Source organism: Aedes albopictus, chromosome 3, assembly GCF_035046485.1.
Source record: "Aedes albopictus strain Foshan chromosome 3, AalbF5, whole genome shotgun sequence".
Taxonomy (NCBI): domain Eukaryota; kingdom Metazoa; phylum Arthropoda; class Insecta; order Diptera; family Culicidae; genus Aedes; species Aedes albopictus.
In genome coordinates, this window is record NC_085138.1 from 142,816,457 (window position 1) to 142,842,388 (window position 25,932).

The window sequence follows — 25,932 nt, forward strand, 5'->3', positions numbered from 1 at the left end:
ATATCTTAAAAACCGCCGTTGAACAGACTCAATCCTTTCAACTCCATTGTTGTAGTATGGGTTCCAGACAACCGAACAGTACTCAAGTATGGATCGGGATAGGGCAGTTCAAGTACGATTCGAGAAACCGTGGAAGTAACGGAGTCCCACTTGTCCGCACCCATACACATCCTTTCAACAATGTTGTCAGGCGTGATATCTCTACCGCATACCTCCTGCATACTCGACCTTTGCTCCACGAAACGTGGACATTCAAAGACCACATGCTCCGCGGTCTCGTCGCAGTCTGCACACTCCGGACATGCGGGGGAGCCTGCGTGTCCGAATCTGTGCAGATACCACCTAAAGCACCCATGGCCTGACAGAAATTGAGTCAAATGAAAATTCACCTCGCCATGGGGCCTGCTCGTCCACTTGGACACGCTCGGTATGAGCCTGTGTGTCCATCTACCCTTGCTGGAGGAATCCCATTCGCTCTGCCAGGATACATACATACATGCATTTATTTGTTCAACATCATTAAGACAAGACATAATCAACAATAGTACGCCACAATACTCGGTTTGTGGCTGCCGCTCTCCATCCTCGGTCGTGCCCAATGCTCGCCAAGTCACGCTCCACCTGGTCCGCTCACCGCGCTCTCTGCGCTCCACACCTTCTTGTGCCAACCGGATCAGTTGCAAACACCAGCTTTGCAGGGTTGTTGTCCGGCATTCTTGCAACATGCCCTGCCCACCGTATCCTTCCGGCTTTGGCCACCTTCTGGATGCTGGGTTCGCCGTAAAATACAGCGAGCTCGTGGTTCATCCTTCTCCGCCACACACCGTTCTCCTGCACACCGCCGAAGATCGTCCTTAGCACGCGTCGCTCGAAAACTCCGAGTGCTTGCAGGTCCTCCTCGAGCATGGTTCATGTCTCGGGCCCGTAGAGGACCACCGATCTTATCAGCGTTTTGTACACGTTGTCAGCCGTCAGTAAGGATCCGAGGTAGACGAATTCCTCCACCACCTCGAAAGTATCCCCGTCTATCGTAAAATTACTACACTTAAACCTCTTTTTATGTATGTTATTTTTATGCACTTTTAATTTATCCACCTTTTTTATGCCCTGCATAAAAAGAGGGAAAGCTACTCAGAACCAATATTGTGCATAGAAATATTTAATAGTGACGGGAAATATTGCAACGTCGGCCAAAGGGTGTTACAGAGAAGAGCAAAGGAAGGTTACAGGTTCGTTTTTGGGTGTTTCCGAAGGTCTCATGTGCGTTACATTACACGGTCCAAGTGGGTCTTAAGGGGGATTCAGAGTCATTTCAGGGGCAGTCTCAGAGCGTTTTAGGATGGTTTCAGAGGCGTTACGGAAGCGTTTTTAGGGGATTTTGTTTAGGAGGATTTTTGGAGGCAATTGAGGATGTTTCAGACCATTTTCGGCGTGATTCAGAGGCGTTACGAGAGCGTTACGGAGAAGTTTTCGGGGTGTTCGGAGCTTCTTAGGTGCGTTACATGTGGTCCGAGGGGGTTTAAGGGGGATGTTGGAGGCATTTCCGGATGTTTCAGACTATTTTCGGCGTGATTAGGAGGCGTTACGAAAACGTTACGGAGAAATTTTCGGGGGGTTTGGGGCCTCTTAGGTGTGTTACATAAGGTTCGGGGGTTAAGGGGGATTTTGAAGGCATTTCATAACGTTTCAGAGCATTTTCTGCGGGATTAAGAGGCGTTACGAAAGCGTTACGGAGGAGTTCTCAGGGGTTTCGAAACCTCTCAGGTGCTTCGAGATTTTGGAGGCATTTCAGGAAGTTTCAGAGCAGATTCTGAAATACCTTAAAACGCCCCTCAAACCTTTTGCAACGCCCTTTAAAGGCTCCTGAGATCCCTTGAATTGTCCTTAAAACCTCTTGGAACGCCCCTGAAACCCACTTAATACTATTGAAATACCCCAGAAGTCCCCGTAATCCCATTAAAACACCAAAAAATCTTGACAGAACACCATTAAAAGGCTCCTCAAATCCCCCAAAACAACCCCTTAAAACGCCCCTGAAGCCCCTTTGAACCCCCTTTTTGAGCTCTCTGGGAACTTTCTGGAAACCCCCTTAGCCCCACCCCAACTGCCTACCACACTCAATTTCTGTTTCACTGTTCGGTAATTTATTTTACGAATGTTACACCGCAAACAACCTAAAATACTGAGATTTCAGCATTCTGCATTGAGAAATACTGACGATCGGTTGTTGTGATGACTTTTTACTGAAATTCAGTAGTTATTTTTACTGAACACATTGTAAAAATGGTGCCTCGCCGAATTAGCTCAGTGAAAATTAAAAGTCAGTAAAAACAAGTACCGAAATATCAGCACACAATATATTTTTACTGAACATTCGGTAAAAATAATTGTAAACATTCGAGGAATCGAAAGTAGACGTCAAACGGAAACAATGGTCTGGGATGTTTGCCATCGGTGATCGACGACTCCAACGAATTAGCAGTTTATACATTCTTGAGTGATTATTTTATCCCGAATTCTACGCCTTGGCCAGCTGATAAGTAATTAAACGAAAATAAGCAATGAATTAGTGCTATTGCTAAACGAAGCTATAATCGCAAATATACAGATTGCAAGGTTTCCACGTCCTCAATATGTAGGTTGTGTTTGGGTTTGGTAGGACATCGTACTACAAACTCATTCAAGTTTGTGATCATATTTAATGATATTCAATATTCAATAAAATCAGAAATCATAAAAAAAAAACTAGCGGGGAACCCTGCAATTGTATTGATTTCGACGATCCGGTTAAATTTTCTCAAATAGACACACTAGTTCATTGCAAATTAGCAAGCGCTTCTCCCGGGAGGCACAGTCTCGATTGGGTTCTTATGTGTGAATAGCTGGCCAAAGTACGATTAACTTTGGAATAGAAGCGGTGGGAATGAATGCTTATTTTTTTCAGCGAATGCTAAGAGTCTGAACCACAATTTAGCATGAAAATGTGAATTCAAGCTTTACATCAATAAGCAATAAATTAAAAGAAAACTGAGATTTCTGCCTGCACCAAAGAGCTGAAATACTCAGTAACCTGAAGTACACACACGGTGTGTCTGGTAGAACAAATTTATTACAAAAAAAATGGGCATCGCTAATTTTTACGCTACGTGAAAGTTGACGCTACCAGCTTTCATTCAAGCCCAACATCGAAATATTCCATCGGGGGAACTTTTCCATACAAAAATTGGGTATGTTTGTTAAGTAGAAATAGGGATAAATTTGGAACTGTGCATTTTGTATGGGGAAAAACAGTATTCTGAAAAAGTTGTTCGGGATCCCTCGGTGGATTTTTTTGAGGGACCCTGCAAATGAAAGCTGAAAGCCTCTATTTTTGAATAGCGAAAAATTTGACGATGCCTATTTTTTTTGTTATAAACTTTTTCCACACACACGCCGTGCACAAAAAAGTACCGAAAAAGACAGCATTGATTTTGGCGCCAATAATTACCGACTTATTCAGTATATGATTTGACAGATGATGGATTTTTTACTCTACTGAGTTTTCGGTATTACCAAAAATAGCTGAGTTTTCTCTGCTGTTCAAAAACCCAGTAAAAATTTACCGAGTTCGGTAATCAAATCTGAGTGTGCGATTTTTCCCACTGTGCACTGCTGACAGGGGTCAATCTTGATGGATTCAACTGCGATACCATCCTTTCCAGCAACTTTGTTAGTGTTGGGCTGATGAATGGCATCCTTAACTTCCATCAACGTGGGATTTGGACAATTCCTCTGTTGCATTGGTGTATCTCTAGATCTACAAGCGTAATGAACAGCTTGTTTATTTATTTATTTGTCTAATCAACAGGCTATGTGTAAGCCCCAATAATGTTACTTAATTCTAAGATTTAAAGTACAAAACTTATAGTCACATATAAAACTTACATACTAATAATGGATAGTCAATTAATACAATACAAATTATTGCTGTGTGCATTCAAAATGCAAATACCAAATTCGGGAGCACCAAATGCGGTAAGATTTTCTAACAAGTAACCCGATGTCAGTGGGAGCTTTCGTATCCTACACGGAGAGACGAAACTACCCAAAAGTGAGTTCTTTCCACCCAACTTCGGGGTTGCGTGCGTCAAGCCAATTTTGAGTTGATGGAATCGATGTTTTTGTTGGGTTGTTCCCGCTTACTTCCATGTGAAAAAAATACCTAATTTTAAGTTTTTTCCATCCAACCGAAATTTTGACTAGGTTGTATTCACTCAAATTTGAGTACTGTGCTAGAAACTCAATGTTGGCTTGACGCACGGAACTGCAAAAGTTGGGCTGTTTCTCTCTTCACTCTCTGACAACAATAGAAAGAGCGCATGAAAAGGGAGATGAAAAAGAACTCAAAATTGAGTTTAAAAGTACCTAATTTTGAGTTTTTCAGTTTCTCCGTGTAGGTTGGCGGTGATATTTGCTATGGTTGCTACGTTGCCTTTGGTAACATGTGTTACCGCGTTTGAAGCGCATTTGGGCACCGTTTGCATCTTGAACGCACACAGCAATATAATCAAAACTACACATACAAAAACATAAAGCAGCATACAGAATAAACACTAAGTAGACCTTGAAAAAAAAAAACAGACTGAACCCCCGACGAAATGCAGTTGCTCTTTCCGTTGCTGTGGTCTCTCGTAGCTACGATCTCCACGCAATGCATGTGGTGATCGAAGTGCTGTTTCCACCTTTTGATCACGTCTGTTATTCAAAAGGCCCCCGTCCTTATCCGTGCATTTTACGGCTCACGGCACGAAGCAGTTGCGTGATGCGTTGATCTTCTGGTAGAACTTCTGTGTTCCATGGGAACAGCACAGCAGTTCCATTTCTTCACACTCCGCTTCTTCCAGGCGGCGCTTTTTCTCCCAAAAGAGGCGGATCTGCTGTTTCCGCTTTTGTTTGTAACGTTACACGTTCTGTCGGGCTCTGCTCCTCCAAAACCGTTCTGCACTCTTCGTCGAACCATTCGTTCCGTCGTTTCCGGCCCACGTACCGGATGGTGCTCTCGGCTGCGTCGTTGATGGCTGCTTTCACTGTACTCCAGCAGTCCTCTAGAGGTGCCTCATCGAGCTCGCCCTCGGCTGGCAACGCGGCCTCGAGATTCTGCGCGTATGCTGAGGCGACATCCGCTTGTTTCAGTCGCTCTAGGTTGTACCGTGGCGGTCGCCGGTATCGTACATTGTTGATGACGGAGAGTTTTGGGCGCAGTTTGACCATCACCAGATAGTGGTCGGAGTCGATGTTGGCGCCACGATAGGTCTTGACGTCGATAATGTCGGAGTAGTGCCGTCCGTCAATCAGAACGTGGTCGATTTGAGATTCCGTCTGCTGTGGTGATCTCCAGGTGTAACGATAAGGGAGGCTGTGTTGGAAAAAGGTACTACGTATGGCCATATTTTTGAAGGCGGCGAAATCAATGAGTCATAGGCCATTTTCGTTCGTCTGCTGGTGGGCGCTGAACTTACCAATCGTCGGTTGAATTCCTACCTGAGCGTTTAGATCTTCTATGATGATCTTAAAGTCGTGGCTTGGGCAGCGGTCGTATTCGCGTTCGAATTGCGCGTGAAATGCGTCAGTTCTTCTGGGCTGTGCACGTTTATTATGCTTGTTGAAGAATCGGCCCTTGATCTTCAACCTGCACATTTTTTCGTCGATCGGCCACCAACCGATCACGCGCCTCTGCATATCACCCATAACGATGAAAGCTGTTCCCAGCTCGCGTGTGTTGCCGCAGCTCGGGTAGATGGTATGATTACCTCTAAACGTTCGCATCATAGATCCTGTCCAACACACCTCCTAAAGCGCTACGATGCCGAACCCAAGGTCCTTTAGTAAATCGGCAAGTATACGGGTGCTCCCAATGAAGTTGAGAGATCGGCAGTTCCACGTACCGGGTTTCCAATCGCAAGTCCTTTTTGTTCGCTGGGGTCGTTGCCGTTGGTCTCGGTTCGTATTATTCTGTTGCTGATTTTCCGCTACAATGGTTTTTTGCGGCTGGCTCGTAGGGCCTGACACCAACCCCCTACTGTCCGGAGGATCATAGTGCACAGTTGAGCTTAGAGTCCTTCCCTGGCACTCGGACGTTGATCAGCCGCCCCTTACATGCGGATCAGACGCTCCTTGAGAACAGACGCTCAGATTTACAGAAGTAAATCCCAACTCCCTCCCCTTCCCTGTCAGCCTACGACCAAAGTTCTCACCGGGGTTGGTTACCCGATCTTTCCTAACGTTGTTCGTAGTTTCCAGCCAGTAGCACGCGGATATAGGGATAAGAGTTGCTGGGCAGAGGCTAGTGGATCACAATGGGATCTGAATTGCGCAGCATACCCACTGAGTATAAAATGCTTAAATCTGTGAAATTTTATCTGGTCAAACGAAATATTTTGCATGTGTCGTTAATGTACACCATGTTAATTGACCTATTTATCCTTTGAATGCTTAAAAAATATTTCCATGGTGAATGGCTTGCAACCAAAACAGCCCAAAATCGCATATTTTGCCCAATAAATTGAGATATAGTTCAAAATTATGACGTGCTGGAGGAAATCTGAGCCCAGATTCTGATCCAGCGGCCCAAAATCTGTCAGACATAGGGTGTGTGTGCCATCAGTAATCTCATGTTCCCATTTTCATCCTATTCGAAAACAAGCTATTACGGCACCGATTGACTCCGTTCTTTTTGTTTTCATGGGTGCTCACTTCTAACAAAAAATACAAAAATAAGAAACAAAACAAACAGCGCTTCAATCCTTTGTTTTTCGTGGGATTAAAATGGGAGCCACATGCTTAATAAGGGAACCAATACCCTATAAGTTTGCTCTCGAGACAAAAAAAAATGTTGCGCTGTGTTATTCGTAAAATAGGCCCTTTCTATGGTAATGGTCTACTTGTACCTGATACCTGATGCTATGCGGTATATTCGCAGTGGTTGAGTTACATCGCAAACAGAAATCAAGTATATCAAATAGTGATATGTAGCATGCACTCACCCAGATCCAGCTTTCCCAGCTTCCATGAAACCAAACAACGCAAACTTAATTATAACAAGATTAAATAGAGATTTTCTCCGATTCAATGATGGTCTACCCGCCTGACAGACGTTCCAGCTACTCAGCAGCGACAAGTTTCAACAAAGGACAGAAGAAGAAAAAAAAAGATTCGTATGGGAACGACGGCAAACAATATGCTGGGATTGCTGTTTGAGTTGGGATTATTTGCTGTCGGCTACATTGCGGATCCATCCGGAGGTGGACTTTTCCATCCGTTCGATAAAATTGCGTTTCAAAATGGGAAATGTGAAAATGATTTCGAAGCGACCTTTCGATTTGCACCTAATCGAAAATGATATTTGTGGAATCTATTGGCGTGAATTAGGATTTGTTTTGGCTGAACTGGTAAACATGCAGGTAGGTCCAGAAAGATCTTGGATATTTTTTGTAATGGAAATTCTTTATTTTGATTTTCCTAGAATCGGAAGTGCTTCAAGAGCAGTGAACTCACTTTTTCCAGATCGGAGGTTGCTCCAGAAGTAGAGGAAAAAGCTCACTGTAGATTAGAATGATATGTTATTTTCTTGGAATTATTGCTTGAAATCCTAAATAATAACGTCTTTCGTCATTTATCCAATATTGTTGATTATATTTAAATAATAATTTAAAAAGTTTTTTTTTTATTATTCTTATTATGTAAAGATTTTTATGACAAAGATTTTTGTGATACCTACATCTTATAAATGTTCGTTGACCTCACGCATGATTCACATTGCATAACTAGATTTTACATCATTTTGTCGTAGGTTTAGAGAGATTTCTGACATGGTGTTAAATTATAAGGAAAAACTTACAGTGAATTCTCTATGGCTAGGTACCTGGCTTGATTTATTCATGGTCCGTACAATAACGGCCAGATAACGAATGTCAGCTTTTGACGCTATTGTACATTATTGTAACTATGCATAACAATTGAATAACTCTCAGGTATAGTGGGGCGCTAGCGAAGCATCGATATCACCTGCCATTGATTGGTTGCGTATCGGAAACCTGATTGAGAAAAAAAACTAGGTCGCATATCGAATACTACATCTGCCATTGCATTGTGAAGATGTCATTCGTTCGTTAGAACTTCCAGAATGTATGATTTTTTGTTCGCAGATCTAGCACAAGCCGGATGCTGCTTCCGATCTGCCTCAGGTGAGTTGGCATTATATTAGCTTCTTCAAAATGGGCACGGTGGTACAACGTGACATACACTCCACTGTCGCTAACGATTTATTATTTTCAAGTCTTCCTTTTGGACAATAAAACCGATTATCGAAACAGTAGTTATAGGACGCCCTTGAAGCCAAGTGAGGAATTCCACGGAGTCATGTCAGTCGATCCTGAGCGACCATTTCAAAAATATCTGAAACTTTGCACAGTTTTTCAATTTCATATAAATCGCCATTTTTCGATATTAAACCTTCATATTAACTCACGACTAACTTTTCAAAATGGTGTATGCGAAAATAGTTCAAAAATATTCTAGAAGCTGTACAGCAAATACGGATTGTTCGATTGTTATGAATTTTTCAGCAAAGTTAGATAACTAAATGACGATTCCTTAGAAAATATACACTGTAAAAAATTTCTTTTTATACTTTAAAAAAATATGATCTTTGTCACAAAAACTCAAATATCTCAAAACCCTATCTTTTTACCAACGTCAATTTTTTAGAGGAAATGGCCCATTATATCACCTATCTACCATAAAATTTTTATGATGGTAAACTAATAAACAAAAAAGTTATGACATTTCAAACATTTCACAATTTTTACATTTAGTAACAAAAAAAAAATTTTCTGTGTAAATTATTTCGAGAATTATATTTTGATGCTGATTTTATTGTAAAGGCTACCGCCTGAATTAAACAAGTTGTTTTTATGATATTTTAGTTTGATTATTCATAATTACTATAGTATCTATTTGAAACTTAGACGCGATCCAGTGTTGTGATCAAAAATATTGAGAGTGTCATACTTTTTATTGTACGTGACTGGTGAAAAAATCCCTTGATAGTGTTGAAAAGCTGTTGATTATAAGAAAAATGGAAATCAACTTATTTTTAAGACAAAAGCTGTATAATAAAAGTTTTATATACGCGTATACGTCTAGTTTAGCTGCAAAAAAAAAATACCTGTTAGAGAACAGACTTTATGATCGGAAGAATGCGAGTAACTTCAACAACAACAAATGCATGAGAGGTACATACCACAGACAAACAGACGAAACGCCTAGAACAATTTTAGTGAAAATCCATCGCCCAGTTCACACTACCACCACCTGGTGGAAATGTTTCACGAAACACTGCGTTGTGCAATATCGTCATCAGAATGCGCTAGTGTGAAACGTCAAACGTGAAGAAAAACGATGGGCGCTCTTCTGATTATGAAAGTGTTACGTTTGTTTGTCTGTATACATACCATGACAATGCTCACGAAAAAGCAAACAAATACTACCGCTATGGATATTAAAAATTGTATAGTAAATTTTTTCTTCAGCCACCAACACCAAACTAGTCACTTAAAACTAATAAGTGATTTTGTTTATTATAATCAGGGTTGACAATCGTCCTTCTCGTCACCACTGCGTGAAGATAACAATAAAACAATCTTCGTCCGAAAGAACAACGGTGACGATTAGCCTTTTCGTCGCCGACTGCGGGCGTCACGACGAAGCTCAATCATAAATAGTCACCCACCAACTTTTCGTCGTCCTCTTTGTTCCCTGGAAATGAGCGACGACGGGCCAAGCGAACGCCAACTGGGAATAGCTTTTATTGGCGTTTCGGCACTTACGACGATGTGAAACCTCACTAGCTCAGTTGGTAAGAGTGCTGGATTGGCAATCTGGAGGTTAGTTGTTTGATTCCAGGTACAAATATTTTTTTATTAAAATCTTTTTTTTTGTGTGTTGCTGGTGGCAACATTGACTCCGTCGGCTAGATGCACTTGGACGAAGAGCGAAACAAAGCGAATGAAGATTTTGTTTTCGTCACGACGCAAGCCCTTCACGACGATTCGCTGGCTTGAATGAGTCATCCGATGTGGAACGAGCAACGATGACGATCTAGTTTTCGTTCTCGTCGTCGACTTTTTTGGTCGTACGGCGACGATTTTCAGCCCTGATTATAATCTAACGAACAACATGAACAGTCGCTTTCACAAAGGTCAACTGAGAAATTGCCAAAAGTGCTAAGTGCAGAGTCATGCCACCGTACCATCAGCGACATCTGTTTAAACAATTTAATTACGCCCCTTTTCAAAAATGCTTTGAAATATTCTTCAACATCTATACCCATTTCAATATTTTTAACGTTGCAAAACACGCTTTCAACATTCATCTTGAAGAAGAGGGAAAACACTTGTCCTCAAATGTAACAGCAAATTAATGAATACACGACTAATGCACGGAGGGCGTGATAAAATCGGAACATTACTGTACATAGTATATTATATGCATATATAATATATAATAAAAACAACTTGTTTTACTCACGCAAGGCCATTAACAATAAAATCAGCATCAAACTGCAATTTCCGGCCGAAATAATTTACACTAAAAAAATTTATTACTAAATGTGAAGATTGTGAAATGTTTGAATTGTCATAACTTTTTTGTTTATTAGTTTATCATCACCAAATTTTTATGGCAGATTGCTAATACAATGGACCGTTTTCTCTAAAAAAATACGTTGGTAAAAAGATAGGGTTTTGAGATAGATATTTGAGTTTTTGTGACAAAAATGATATTTTTTAATGTTAAAAAGATTTTTTTTTTCACAGTGTATATTTTCTAAGGAACCACCATTTAGTTATCTAACTTTGCTGAACAATAAAATCAGCATCAAATCGCGATTCCCGGCCGAAATAATTTACACAGAAAAATTTTGTAAAAATTGTGAAATTTTTGAAATATTATAACTTTTTTGTTTATTAGTTTACAATCACCAAATTTTTATGGTAGATTGCTAATACAATGGACCGTTTTCCCTAAAAAATTCAAGTTGGTAAAAAGATAGGGTTTTGAGATATTTGAGTTTTTGTGACAAAAATGATTTTTATCAATGATAAAAAAGATTTTTTATCACAGTGTATATTTTCTTAGAAATCACCATTTAGTTATCTAACTTTGCTGAAAAATTCATAACAATCGAACAATCCGTTTTTGATGTGCATATTTTTGAATATTTTTGAACCATTTTTACATACACCCTTTTGAAAAGTTAGTCGTGGCTCTAAATAAAAATTTGATATCGAAAAATGGCGATTTAGATGGAACTGAAAAACTGTGCAAAGTTTCAGTTCAATAGAAAATCATGAATTAAAAAATTTCCTTAATTTTGATGCTGTTGCTTGGAATCGCTCTTATGTCAAGACTGAGAAGCCACAAAACATTAGTTTCCAACTACAGTCGAGCACACCAACGATACTTGTTAACATACGACCAAAGCTCGCACCGGGGTTGTGTTACCCGATTTTCCTCAGGGTCGCTGGTATCACGGCCGGTGCCACTCGAAGATAGGGATCGGAGTTGCATGGCAAGAGGCAGAAGGACCTGTCGTTATATCTTCGGATGAATCAGATGTATTTTATTATATTATTGATTCTCTGGATTCATCTCTTTTCCCAAGTCTTGACGTGATGTAACTGTATTGTTCATCCTGAAAGTGAGTCGTACCAAGAAGAGAATAGCTTTAGACCTGTCTGATCCCGCAGATTATAAAAATTGAATATACAAGGGGTGGCCAAAATGTTTGGGATATATTAGAGCCTATTTGGATTGAAAGAATATCTTATTTAGTAATTTTTGTATGACATTGTAATTTTGACTTATTTTACTCTATATAGGTCAAAATGTCAATCCAGCGTAACTTTATTCATTGTGAGAAAATATAACATTTTTTTGCGTCGTATCAAGTATTATTATATTGATGATAAACGTGAAAAATTTCATTCAATTCAGTTCACTGGTTTCCGAGATATGACAGTTCACAAATTAGTTGTCTAAAAAATAGTGTTTACCGGAACGGTTCTAACTTCGCGAAAGATTAACCAATCGAGCTCAAATTTGTACCACATATGATAGGTGAAAAAACAGACAAAATTTGAGAATTTTTAAGCAATCAATGAAAAGTTACAGCTTGTAGAACATTTTTGTGAGAGAAAAAAAGGTGACTTTCCCAAACATTTTGGCCATCCCCTGTATATATCGGGGTTCTTTCTACCTAACATCAGTTTTCGAGCAATGTTTCCATTTGCAAAAAGTTTCAAAATATTCTATCGGTGAAAATATTTTTGCAAATTCAGATTACTTGTAAAATTTGCAGTAAATATAATCTGTTAAATATTTAGTTTTCACTAAATAAGTATGTTCAAAGTTGGAATTAGTAGCGTGACGTTACAATGTTATAATGTCATGCTACTATTTTAAACCACCTTGTTCAATGCAAACTAAATATTCAACAGATCATTTTTACTGCAGATTTTACAAGGATTCGCAAAAATATGTGGGGTTTATGGTCGTATTTTGAGTTACATTGGAAAATCTGACCAAAAAGGCATTAAAAATTTGTTACGTCACGCTAGAATGTGTCAGCTCAGCATGATTTCTGATATCATGTGGAAAGAAATCCAATCTACATTCAATTTCTATATGTAATGTGATAGTTTAGATATAGCTGATCCGTGGTGTTTAACTAGCCAACATGCTTCTTCATCTTCATGTGAACTACCATGCTTTCTAATCTGAAAAATCCAATGTAGCTCTGTAGCTGTAGATACTCTGCTGGATACCCAAATATTTGGTAAGCACTCATTAACTCTCTAATATAACATTTTTTTTATTATGATTAAGAAGAAACCAGGACGTATTGGGCAGATAACTAATTCGAGGCATCTAATGATGATTTGCTGAACGTTGACCAACTGTATCTTTTGGAGTTAACCCTTTCACCAGTGTTTGGTTGCAGAAGTGATAAGCAGTTTTTCTTCCCTTATGTTGGCTCTAGATGTGATCCCAGTCAACACACGATCGCATATGATGTTGAATAGAATGATAAAGTGGAAGCGATATGAGTACACTTTACACGCGGTCAAATGGAAGCATGTACGTATATGGCCTCCACTTTATCATCCTATTCAACATCTTAAATGATTTCGTGTTAGCTGGGATTGCTCTGCATATATTTTTTGGAGGTTTTGGCTTTCCAAGTCTAAGGAATCCAAACGATTAAATTGGCATTGCCCGACGTTTCGGCCTAATTTATTTGGCCTTTTTTAAGAATAAAGCTGTCAATCGTTTTTTGTTATGTTCTATAACTAGTGAAGTTATAGAACATAACAAAAAAAAAACAGTAGAAAGCTTTACCCTTGAAAAAGGCCAAATAAATTAGGCCGAAACGTCAAGCAATGCACATTTAATCGTTTGGATTCCCTAGACCGAGAAAGCAAAAACTTCCAAATCATAGAATATCCAGTTGAAAATCTTCAGCAATCTGCATATAAGTATTACATAATGCTCAAACTTACCCCGTCTTAAGGACAAGATTACGCTGTTTGCACCATTTCATTGCAGAAATGAAGATTTGATCATCTCACCATACAAATATCCATCTCACAACCTTCAATCTAGCACTTCACTAATCACTTCCTATAACGATTGTGTAGTTAGTTGTTTACATCTTGAGATTTGTGAAGTTCTGGTGCATTGTAGAACTGGGATACAAACACGTTTGTTCTTAAAGGCGGTGTTGGAAATTAGAGGGTTGAGTGAAACTGACTTCAGAAACCAGAATCCTTTGGATATTTTGTTGTTCCTGCCTTCCGGTATAAGGGGCTGCAAGCTGTCTGTACGCATTTTACAGTGCCCTTTTCAGGGCGCTGCTTGAATCCATTTTAGTACGGTCATGCAATACTTGCAGCGTACCTAAGTTTCCCGATTTTCCCACCTGTCTGTTTCCGTATAATCGCCATAGATGATTGTATGTCTTATATTTCAGCTTATTCATGAAAAATACCTTTTTTATGGCAATCAATGGCCTTTTTATATCTGATACCTGATGCTGTGCGGTAAATTCGCAGTGGTTGAGTTACATCGCAAACAGAAATCAAATATATCGAATAGTAATATGTACTATGCACCCATCCAGATCCTGTTTTCCCAGCTTCCATGAAACCAAACAACACAAACTTAATTATAACAAGATTAAATAGAGATTTTCTCCGATTCAATGATGGTCTACCCGCCTGACAGACGGAACTGCGACTCAGCAGCGACAAGTTTCAACAAAGGACAGAAGAAGAAAAAAAAATGATTCGTGTGGGAACGACGGCAAACAATATGCTGGGATTGCTGTTTGAGTTAGGATTATTTGCTGTCGGCTACATTGCGGATCCGGCGGAGGTGGACTTTTCCATCCGTTCGATAAAATTGCGTTTCAAAAAGGGAAATGTGAAAATGATTTCGAAGCGACCTTTCGATTTGCACCTAATCGAAAATGATATTTGTGGAATCTATTGGCGTGAATTAGGATTTGTTTTGGCTGAACTGGTAAATGTGCAGGTAGGTCCAGAAAGATCTTCGATATTTTTTGTAATGGAAATTCTTTATTTTGATTTTCCTAGAATCGGAAGTGCTTCAAGAGCAGTGAACTCACTTTTTCCAGATCGGAGGTTGCTCCAGAAGTAGAGGAAAAAGCTCACTGTAGATTAGAATGATATGTTATTTTCTTGGAATTATTGCTTGAAATCCTAAATAATAACGTCTTTCGTCATTTATCCAATATTGTTTATTATATTTATACAATAATTTAAAAAGTTTTTTTTATTATTCTTATTATGTAAAGATTTTTATGACAATGATTTTTGTGATACCTACATCTTATAAATGTTCGTTGACCTCACGCATGATTCACATTGCATAACTAGATTTTACATCATTTTGTCGTAGGTTCAGAGAGATTTCTGACATGGTGTTAATTTATAAGAAAAAACATACAATGCATTCTCTATGGCTAGGTACCTGGCTTGATTTATTCATGGTCCGTACAATAACGGCCAGATAGCGAATGCCAACTTTTGACGCTATTGTACATCATTGAAACTATGCATAACAATTGAATAACTCTCAGGTGTAGTGGAGCGCTAGCGAAGCATCGATATCACCTTCCATTGATTGGCTGCGTATCGGAAACCTGATTGAGAAAAAAACTAGGTCGCATATCGAATACTACATCTTCCATTGTGAAGATGTCATTCGTTCGTTAGAACTTCCAGAATGTATGATTTTTTGTTCGCAGATCTAGCACAAGCCGGATGTCAATTTCTTGATTTTGCTTTGGCTGACCAAGCCATGTGGGAAATTACACTGTTGAAAATGCTTTGACATCCATGTGCACAACAGAACATGTGCTCGATGAACAAATTGAGATTTGAAATTATGAAAAGAAATCCACGTACTCCGGTGAGACTCGAACTCACGACTCCCAATTCGCTAGACGGGCGCTTCTATTCCTTCAAGCTACGGAGTCACTCGACTATCTCCGTCGCCAGCAGGCCTAGAACTGAACTCGATTCCACAATCGCACATGGTTATCTTCTTTTCACAAGCCGGATGCTGCTTCCGATCTGCCTCCGGCAGATTAGCATTATATTAGCTCCTTCAAAATGAGCACAGTCAGTGGCGGTACAACGTGACATATACTCCACTACTGTCGCCAACGATTTATTATTTTCAAGTCTTCCTTTTCAGCAATAAAACCGTTTATCGAAGCAGTAGTTATAGCACGCCCTTGAAGCCAAGTGGAAATTGTAAATGACTAGTGCTACTAACTGGTAGGTAACTACAGATGAGTCCATTGGACTAAGCTGCTCTTACTCTACAATTACGAGTACTGTTTGACCGGCTGCGCTATATAGATGGCTTATGGACGAATGAGTCCGGCTAGCGGCTTTTATTGGTGTACTTTAGGGTTGGATCGGCTTAATTCAGAGCAAAGTTTATGTATTGCGTGAACGTCAACTATAGCGTTGTGAACGCTAATATTCATTACATAGGGCACTGCACTGTTTTGATTTTGCATGGGATTTTGATTTTTTTTTTTTTTATCTGTATTAACGAGATTTTTAGCCATAGGCTAGTTCATCTCGGGACCCACGCTTTACTTCCCTTCCGAAGGAAGAACTCACATTTTGCGAGTTTGTCGGGAGTGGGATTCGATCCCAGGTCCTCGGCGTGATAGTCAAGTGTTCTAACCATCACACCAGGTCCGCTCCACAATGGGATTTTGACGTTTCTTGGCCTTGTTGGTTACAAAGTTTCTGTAAGAGTGATAGAGAAGGAGAGAATTTCATGCAGTGCCCTATAGCGTAAAACGGGATATCATTGGTCATCGGGGTAACTTTGATCGGCTTGACCGACCTCATGAAATGTTCAAACAAACATTTTAATTAAATCAGTTTCTGCTCACGTATGTTATTTCGTAATGTGCTATTATTTAGCTATTAAATGACATTGAATTCATGGAAATTGAATTTCATAAAGATTGAAATAAATCGGGGTTTCCTTAACCCTTCAGGATGCGAGCCGTTGTAAAAAGTACAACACTACCGAAAAAAAAAAACTCGCTCGTCGTATACAGCGCGAGCGCAGTGCAGTTTCAGCTGTTTGATGACGCGCGTCCTGAAAGGTTACCTGTGTTTCGTAATACAATGAGATACATTGTCAAACATTCATGTTGGTATGAATTACTAGATACAATATGAGGTTATAAATCACTGTTTAACTTCAATATGATATCCTAGAGTTGGATTTAATAAACGAAATTATTATGAAAATGCTCTTATTTAATCAAATATACGATTTATACAAAGTTAGTTCGCGGTTTAGAGGATTTTAATCCTAAAACAACCTAATCATTTTATGGCTATATCGGTCTTTTTCTACTCAGAGTGTAAGGGAGTAGAGATCAAAGTGGATAATGAAATGATAGATAAGATACACTGAGGCAAAAAAACTTAAGAAGAACGTAAGATCCCCTTATGATTTGGCGACATTACGATTATTGTTGAAAGTCATAAATTTCACTTATGATTTAAGAGAGGAAAACTCCATGTCCTAGCACTTACAAAAATCATAAGTTTCGCTTAAAAACATCATACGATCAAAATTATAACTATCGTATGTTTGCTCTTATTGAATTCATTTATAAATAATAGTAATCAAAATTATTAAGTATGAATGTCATGCCCAAAAATAAATAATATTCGTATACTAACCTATAGTTTTTTGATGAACTAATTCCTTGATTAATTCTGTTATAATTCATGTCATGTTTCTTGAATTACATCGTAAGTGAAATGATCGATTTCTCTTCATCGATTATAATTATTTGATTATAATTATTTGAAATAAAGTGACAAGGAACGCTCCTGACTGTACTTTCGTATGATGATGCAAGTTTGCATGGGTGGCTAGCGTTCTGTGATGGGAAAAAGGGCAGACAAACTTGTTTCTTGTCTCTTCTATTAAAACGTTTGAATCCATTGAGAGAGAACGATCGTTTTACTTACGTTATTCAATTGTTGAGAAAGCAGAATATACGGGATACTTGAGAACTTCAATCAATTCGATTTTGTGTCCGGTAATTCTAAAAACAGGTCTGTGAGGAGGCAATGCCGTTTCGTCTAAGAAGCAGCTCTGGAATCCATACCCTCACTGTGACGATTTTCATAGATTTCAATTATAACTTTTTCACAATTATGTCGCTTATAACAATCATAAGTTGTAGGTATGGAACGCGTACACAACATCTATGAAATCAATAAGCGTGTTTTGAAACAGAAAAATCATCCGTTCATAAGTTGCGACTTTTGAAATTCCAAAGTGTTTTTGTCTCAGTGTAGTATTCGGCTGAAGTTTTACGCATTCGATGTATTCGTTCAATAAATGGCCTACTTGCCTAATTTCACCTTCTATAAGTTTTCATACTTGTTCGCAACCTAGCGAATACTATCATATCTATCATTTCATTATCCACTGTTTAAAATCAGAGACCCCAAGTTTAGTAAGTGAGGGTATTTTCAACACAAACTTACATTGATCACAGACATGATCATTTTTTTTGCACATCCATATCTCAGCAGTTAGTGAACCAAGTTTCAATCTTTTCACGTTAGCGGAATCCTACACTATCCTAGAGAGGTGTAGTGAAAGCCGATTATAGTTTCATGCAGTTTCCGGTGAGAACCAGGCAAAAACATTAGTTCCACATTTTTAACTTCTTCCGGTACTGTTCAGTTCCCAGATTGGTTATGAGTACCATGTCCTTGTAGCGAGTTCTCTCGGACCCTCGACAAGATAGCAACATTCTGGCTTCGGCAAAGTTGTTCAGTACAACAACTACTTCCTGGCGATGGATTTAGAAGTTTCGAATTTCCCCACCACGTGACGCTAGAGTGCATAGTGACTTACGGTACGACTTTAGTGGGATAGAGCACGAGATTGAAGCCAGACAGAAAGGTACGATCTCCGGTACGAATTTGATGAGGTATTGCACGAACTAAGTCTGATTGAAAAGCAAAATTGTTCAGGACTACAAGCACTACCGGGCTTCGAATTTCACCACCACGTTGTGATAGTGTACAAAGAACTTCAGACACTATTTTGATGAGCTATGCAAATGAAGTTCAGGCCAGATTGTGACTTCTCTGACTCACTCGAAGCATGGTTCTGACAATTTCTCTAGCTATTTGTACGGGAATTCCTAACGGAAATTCCAACATGGAATTTCCTCGGAGTTTGTCCTGTGATTCGTTTTCAATGATTTATTCAAGAATTTTATTAGAGATATTGATTCACAGATTCCTTCTGGAATTTCTTCAGAAATTTATTCAAGCATTTATCCACTGATTTCTTCTGGAATTAACCCACGTATTGATTATGTTTCCAGGAATTCCTCCGAATATTTTTCAAAGGATTCCTCCAGAAGTTCATTGAAATATTGTTCAAGAAAGTCCTGCAAAGATTCCTGTCAATATTCATCCGTGGAATTTCCAAAGGAATTTATGCAGTCGTTATTACTAAAATTACTCATGGACACCTTTCAAGGATCCCTCCAGAGGTTCCAACTGAATTTCTCCCAGTAAAGGAATTGCTTCTGGAATTTCTCCAGGGTATCCCTCGCTTACTTCTTCAGGCATTTTTTTTTAATTTTCTACAGTGATCTTTTAGGGAATTCAGGTAGGGATTCCATGATATATTCTTCCAGGAATTCTTCAAAAAATAGTTAAAGAGATCATGCAAAGATTTTTCCAGATATTCGAAAAATTCTTCAAAATTCCACCAAGAATTCTTTGGGATTTTTTTTAGAGATTGCTTCGGAAATACCTCCAATGATTCCTTTGAATATCCATTCCCCTGCGATTTCATTGCCAAATTCTTCCAGGGATTCTATCGGGAATTCCTCTAGTGATTAATTGGGAATTCCTTTAGCGGTCCTTTCTGGATTATTTCCAAGATTTCTTTCGGGAAATCATCCGGGTAATTCCATTTGGGATCCTTTGTAAATCTTTCCAGGGGGTCCAGAGATTTTCCAGGAATCTCTTCAAAAATTTATCCAGGCATACCTTTGATATTTTCTACAGGAAATTTTAACAGCGATTCTGGAGTTCCTCTCGATGCCCCTTTGTATTTTCTTTAATGGACCCATCCTCTAGCGCTTTCTTTCCCCAAGGATTTCTTCAGAAATTCCCCCGGAGTTTGAAAACTTCAGCGATTTAATTTCAAATCACTCTAGAGCTTCTTTCTGCGATTCATTTACGATTTATTTTAGTGATTCCTTCGGAGATTCATTATGAAACTCCTCCATTGATTATTTAAGAATTTGTTTTAGTGATGCTTTCGGAATATGTTTTGCAGGGATTGCTACATAAATTTTTCCTGGAGTTCGTTCGCGAAGTACTCGAAAGATTCCTTCACAAATTTATGCAGTGATTTATTCCGAATTTCCTTTCCAGAGTGTCGGAGCCCATGGTACAGTTCATCGCACGTTCGCTGAATTTGCGGATGGTCCGATGGTCTTAGGTTTGATTTATTATTCTGGATAATAAATATGAACTTGGAGCCAGATATTTCTTTGAATATCTTTGCTAAAATTTGTGTGAAACATCATTATGAGAATATCTTTCTGAAGTTTACATTTTTTCACGAAAACAAAAATCTGCTATGAGATGAAAGCTTTTGCTATAATAACGATGATAAACATTTGGCGTAGCTAGCTTTTTCTTTCTTCTTACTCACTCTCCTAAACAAACACAAGAACGAGCGAGATGCAAGAGGGGGCCTGTGCCCCCTCTTTCATCCTTCTATTTCTCGTCTTTGTTTAGGAGAGTGAGTGAGATAATAGAAAAAGCTAGCTACGCCAATGCTAAAAATTTTAGAGAAACCCCCTGAACATGCGCGGAAAGTATTTCTGTAGATATTCATGGGGAGTGCTCTCCAAGATCCTTGATCCTTGATCCTTGAACGTGGGAGCTAGACTCATACCTTTCTATCTGGCTTCAATCTTGTGATACATCTCACTAAAGACGTATCGGAAGACACTAAGTACACTACCGCCACGTGGTGATGAAATTCGGAACTATGCTCTTCATGACGTACAAGTACTCATAGTTCTTAACAACTTTGCCGCAGATCGTACCTTCCTATCTGGCTTCAATCTCGTGCTATATCCTACCAAAGTCAGACCGGAAGAACCTATGCACACTAGCGCCCCATGGTGGTGAAATTTGGGACTATGCTTTTCATGACCTGGAAGTAGTCGTAGTCCTGAACAATTTTGTCAATGATCGCACCTTCCTATCTGGCTTCAGTTTCGTGCTATATCCCACCAAAATCGTAGCGGAACTAGCTGTGTAAACTAGCGCCACGTGGTGGTGGAATTCGGAGCTATGCTCTCTATGGGCTAGAAGTATTCGTAGTCGTGAACATTTTTCCCAAAGATCGTACCTTCCTATCTCGGTTCAATCTTGTGATACATCTCACTTAAGTCGTACCGGAAGTGAACATGTACACTAGCGCCACGTGGGGGTGAAATTCCGAACATCACAACTTTGCCGAAGATCGTACCTTCCTGTCTGGCTTCAATCTCGTGCTGTATTCCACCAAAATCGTACCCGAAGCCACTATGTACACTAGCGCCCCACCACGTGAAATTCGGAACTTTTAGATCCATCACCAGAAAGTGGTTGTTGTACTGAACAAATTTGCCGAAGCCAGAATGTTGCTATATTGTCGAGGTTCCGAGAGAACTCGCTATAAAGACATGATACTCATAACCAATCTGGGAATCAGCAGGCGTAATAACATAATTTACTGTATTGATGGTCAACATTCAATGTGATGACAAAGACGTTAGTATGACAACTAACAAATTACAAACACGTATTTACGGACATAAACCTGATGTTAATCTCCTGGATAAAAATACGAAATTAGAAAACACTTCAGACAAACTACACATATTGAGCAGTCTCAGGGAAAGGACAGCAATGATGGACTACTGTATAAGCACAGGACATAGATTTGATCTGCAGAACGCCAGTATATTAGATTGTAGCTTGACAACAAATAGCATACCGACGCTAGAGATATGCCGTATAATGACAACACAAAATACACTGAACAGATTATCTCACAGAAACAGACAAAACTATCTTGACACATGAAATAGATGAAGTACAAATGAATCAAAATGACGGATAACGTAGACGGTAAAGACGATTAAAGTTAAGGAGCTTGATAGTTAGTAAGTAGGGATTTTTTTTTTATTATTGTTTGGGTTTTATTAAAATTATTAAAAATTGGGCCGAAGGGTCTCAAATTTTCATGAAACTTTTTTCACCGGCAGGGCTCATGGATATAAGAACAAAAAAAAAATTGAGAAAAATTCAGGGTCGCCTATTTTCTCGGAAAACTCTGGTGGAAAATTTTCCCCTTTAACACTACTTACTTTGAAGAATTATAACTCAAGAACGAATCATCGTAGAAACAAAGTTTTTTTGTAGAAAATAAGAGCAGATTTTCTCAGAAATCCAAAAAAAAAATATGAACTGCGAAAAGTTTTCCACAAAATTTTCACAGTTGAGAAAATTTGTAAACAAAAGCTGGAAAAACTATGCCCGAGCTAGTGGAACATTTTCAAATAAATATTTTTGAGCAGGTAATTGCTTTAATCGCTGAAATTTTTGAAATGCACTTTTTTTCGTTTTTCAGTTATGGCCAACAAAAGGAAATGTACAAATGTGCCATATAAGCCTTTTCTTTGAAAAATCATAACTCAAGAACGAAGCATCGTAGAAACGAAGTTTTTTAAAGAAAACGAAGGATTTTTTTCTCAGAAATCCAAAAAATTTTTCACCGCTGAGAAAATTTATAAAGAAAAAAGTACATGGTCTTTTAAAGTAAAGTCTATATTACATGGTAATTTTTCACAAAATTGGTCATAACTCAGGAACGAAAAAATTAAGCATTCCAAACATTTCAGCGATTCAAGCGATGAAATTACCTTCTTAAAATTTTATTTTTATTTTTTGCGAGTTCGGGCATTGTTTTTCTGGCTTTTCTTCATGATTTTTTTCAACGGTGGAACATTATGTGGAAAACTTTTTACGCTTCATATTATTTTTTTATTTCTGAGATTTTTTTACATTTTCATTAAAAAACTTTGTTTCTACGATGCTTCGTTCTTGAGTTATGATTTTTCAAAGAAAAGGCTTATATGACACTTTTGAACATTTTTCAACAAAATTACCCATAATTCAAAAACGAAGAAAAAGTGCATTCCAAAAATTTCAACGATTAAAGCTTATGGAAATATGTACTTTCTCAAAAATATTTTTTTTTTAATTTTTTGATAGTTTTTCCGGCTTTTCTTTACGAATTTTCTCAACAGTGAAAAATTTTGTGTAAAACTTTATATTTTCATATTTATTTGGATTTCTGAGAAAATATGCTTTTATTTTCTAGAAAAAAAAAACTTTGTTTCTACGATGCTTTGTACTTGAGTTATGATTTTTTAAAGTAAGTAGTGTCAGGGGAAAACAATAAATTCCCACCTGAGTTTTCCGGGAAAATAGGTGACCCTAAATTTTTTTTTTTCAATTTTTTTTTGTTCATATGTCCATGAGCCTTGCCGGTGAAAAAAGTTTCAGACCCTTCGGCCCAATCCCATACGGTAATAAAAAAAAAACAAGTGTTATTTTGAATTGTGGGCAAAAACATAAGACAGTAGAGGCGTACAGATGGTAGTACTAGATCACCAAACCGTAAGTTTCAATTCGGACGCAAACCCCATAGTAGGGTCAGATGATCCACACCTTAAAAACTCGCCAATTGTTGCACACCTCATAAGAAAAGCATGGAGTATGCAACAATTGGCTAGTTTTTAAGGTGTGCAATAATTGGCGATTCGCCCTATGACACTTGAAATAGAAACTTTTCATGAAGATCAAAATTGGGATCGAAACGCAGGAATCAAGTAAATTAATTCGTAGGACATTTTACCAAGTCTGCAAGCCAGACCAAATAACGTTCAAAATAAGCGGGTAATGGGTTGTCCATTAATTACGTAAGGGATTTTTTACGATTTACCCATACCTCCCCATGTAAGATTTTTGTGTGAGAACTCAAATATTTTAGTTTAGCGCGTAAGATTGCTCCTCCTCCTCCTCTTTTCCCCCATAAACCCCTACGTAATTATTGGACAGCCGTAAAGTAACTCCACACTGAAATAAATTTTGTTGTAGAAACTTTACATAGTTAAATTAATAATTGTATCTACGATTCTCAACCGACAACAATTTTCAGTTAATTACACTAAAACACTGTTAGTTTGACTAGCAGTGCAGTTAACATAACCAAAAATAATTTTAATTCAACAGCTGGGCATTGTATTTTCAACTATACTGTGCTGTAAGATGCGTGTCCAGGAAAAATTGACAATGTTTTGTTGTTGAGGTGGCTACGCTTTTAGTCATATTTACTGCAATGCATTGTAACTTGAATCATATTTCAGTTAACTTCACAGATTTTGTTGTCGGTTGAGAATCATAGGTACGGATAGTAATTTTGCTATGGAATCGGTAGTTTCCACAAGAAAATTTATTTCAGTGCAAGAAGGATAAGAATGGAATACTTCTTCATTAAGAAGCCTTGTCCTCCTACATTATACAGGTTTGGAGCGCACATAATTGCGAATTGAAATAGATGATATTCCCCCGTAGATCAAATTGTAGGCTTAGCGTGCATAGCATTTCATACCCAACTTTTTCCCCCACTTATGCCGTCATCTTCCCCCTCGCTGGTTGTGGTGGAAGGCTCCAACTTGCCATAACTGGTTGTGACGCTGTCTGGTTCAACTAGTTGTTTCGGAAATTTTCTTTCTAGCAGGGATGCATGATTTAGAACTCAATTGCTTTCTTTTGCAATGGTACCGACTTCCTCAATTATTCACACCCCTGGGAACATGCGAATGTTGTGTTGCTCGCTTGTGGCTGTGGATATCGATTGACGGAATAGCGCCATCCCGTAGGATAAAACTTCCGACGTTTTTGTCTTAAGATTTTTTTTTTGTTCATTTTTGAATTTTGAAATGTATCACACTGTTTTGTATTAACAACTATTTCTTTTTAAGAAAATTTGTTCTAAATATAAAACACTCTTAGTTTGTAAGAGGTACATTACTCCATGTAATCATGACATGATGGAATAGATCGCTATCTAATTTATTTTGAAGGATGAAAATATAAACTGAATGCTAGATCTTACGGGATAGTTCTATTCTCCAACGAATGAACGAAAGAAACTGTAATATCATATAATTTTGCTAAGCAAACTCTTCTCCGCTAAGGAATTGAAACATAGCACTCGAAGTGGATTTTAATCTAGAAAATGCAACATTCTTCAATTTACGAGAATATACGTACACGTCGCACGTTGTTCAACTGATGGTCTGATAGATTTCCATAAAAGCTTCTATTTCTCTGGCCTTCTGCAACCTCATCCTTCCATTCAATAGTGGAAAGTTTCAAAAACCATATGAAAACGAAAGCACTTTTCTCGCTATTGTCGGAGTGCTCGTCTCTCGGACACAAGCACCCAGCATGACAATGGAAACGATGTTCATTCTTTTGTTTTTTTTTTTCGCGAAACGAGAAGCGTGCCACTTTCTCGTGTGCACTTCCGATTGTTTGCGGCAAAACAAAAGCGACCTACCTACCTACCTAGACCGTAGAGGGGGCAGAAGGAAATTTATCCTTCCATCACATCAGCATCGTCATCAGACAAGATGCTTCCTGGAGTATATTCTCGGTCGGCGGCTGCTGGTTGGGACATGGTTGTTTGAAATCCATTGGAATGATGAGTTTTTTTGCTTCCAGTCTGTGGGGATGTTTGCGAAGTTTTTACACACAGGTGACTTTGACGTAGATTAAAAAGTGGTTTGGTAAAGACTGCCCCAGAAAGTATGGACGCACCTAGTCTTCAGTTGTGTCGGCCTGATCGATGGCTCTTGTTTCGGGATTCGTTTTGGCTGTTTCTGCTTATTATAGGATCGAAAATCCAAACGTTCTTTGCCACGATGAACATTGGAATTCCAAATGGTAACTTTTTTGGTCATTCCCCGCTTTGTGTAAGTTAGAAGGTTTTTTCGTGTGCTCAAACACCTTCATTATTTGTTTATCCAAACGAGGGTTAGCAAGATCTTCATTTTTTACACAATTTCTGCCTATGCTTAAACGTGTTATTCCCACCGTGGTTACTGACTGCTGCTTGCACGATTTTCTCACTTACTCCCGCCATATTTTG

At 38.6% G+C, this 25,932-nt stretch overlaps 1 protein-coding gene across 17 annotated transcripts in view; it reads left to right on the forward strand.

Moving 5' to 3' along the window:
- Positions 1-25,932, forward strand: part of LOC109424083 (uncharacterized) — a 638,365-nt gene that overhangs the window by 114,397 nt on the left and 498,036 nt on the right. The gene's annotated exons all lie outside the window — the stretch shown is intronic.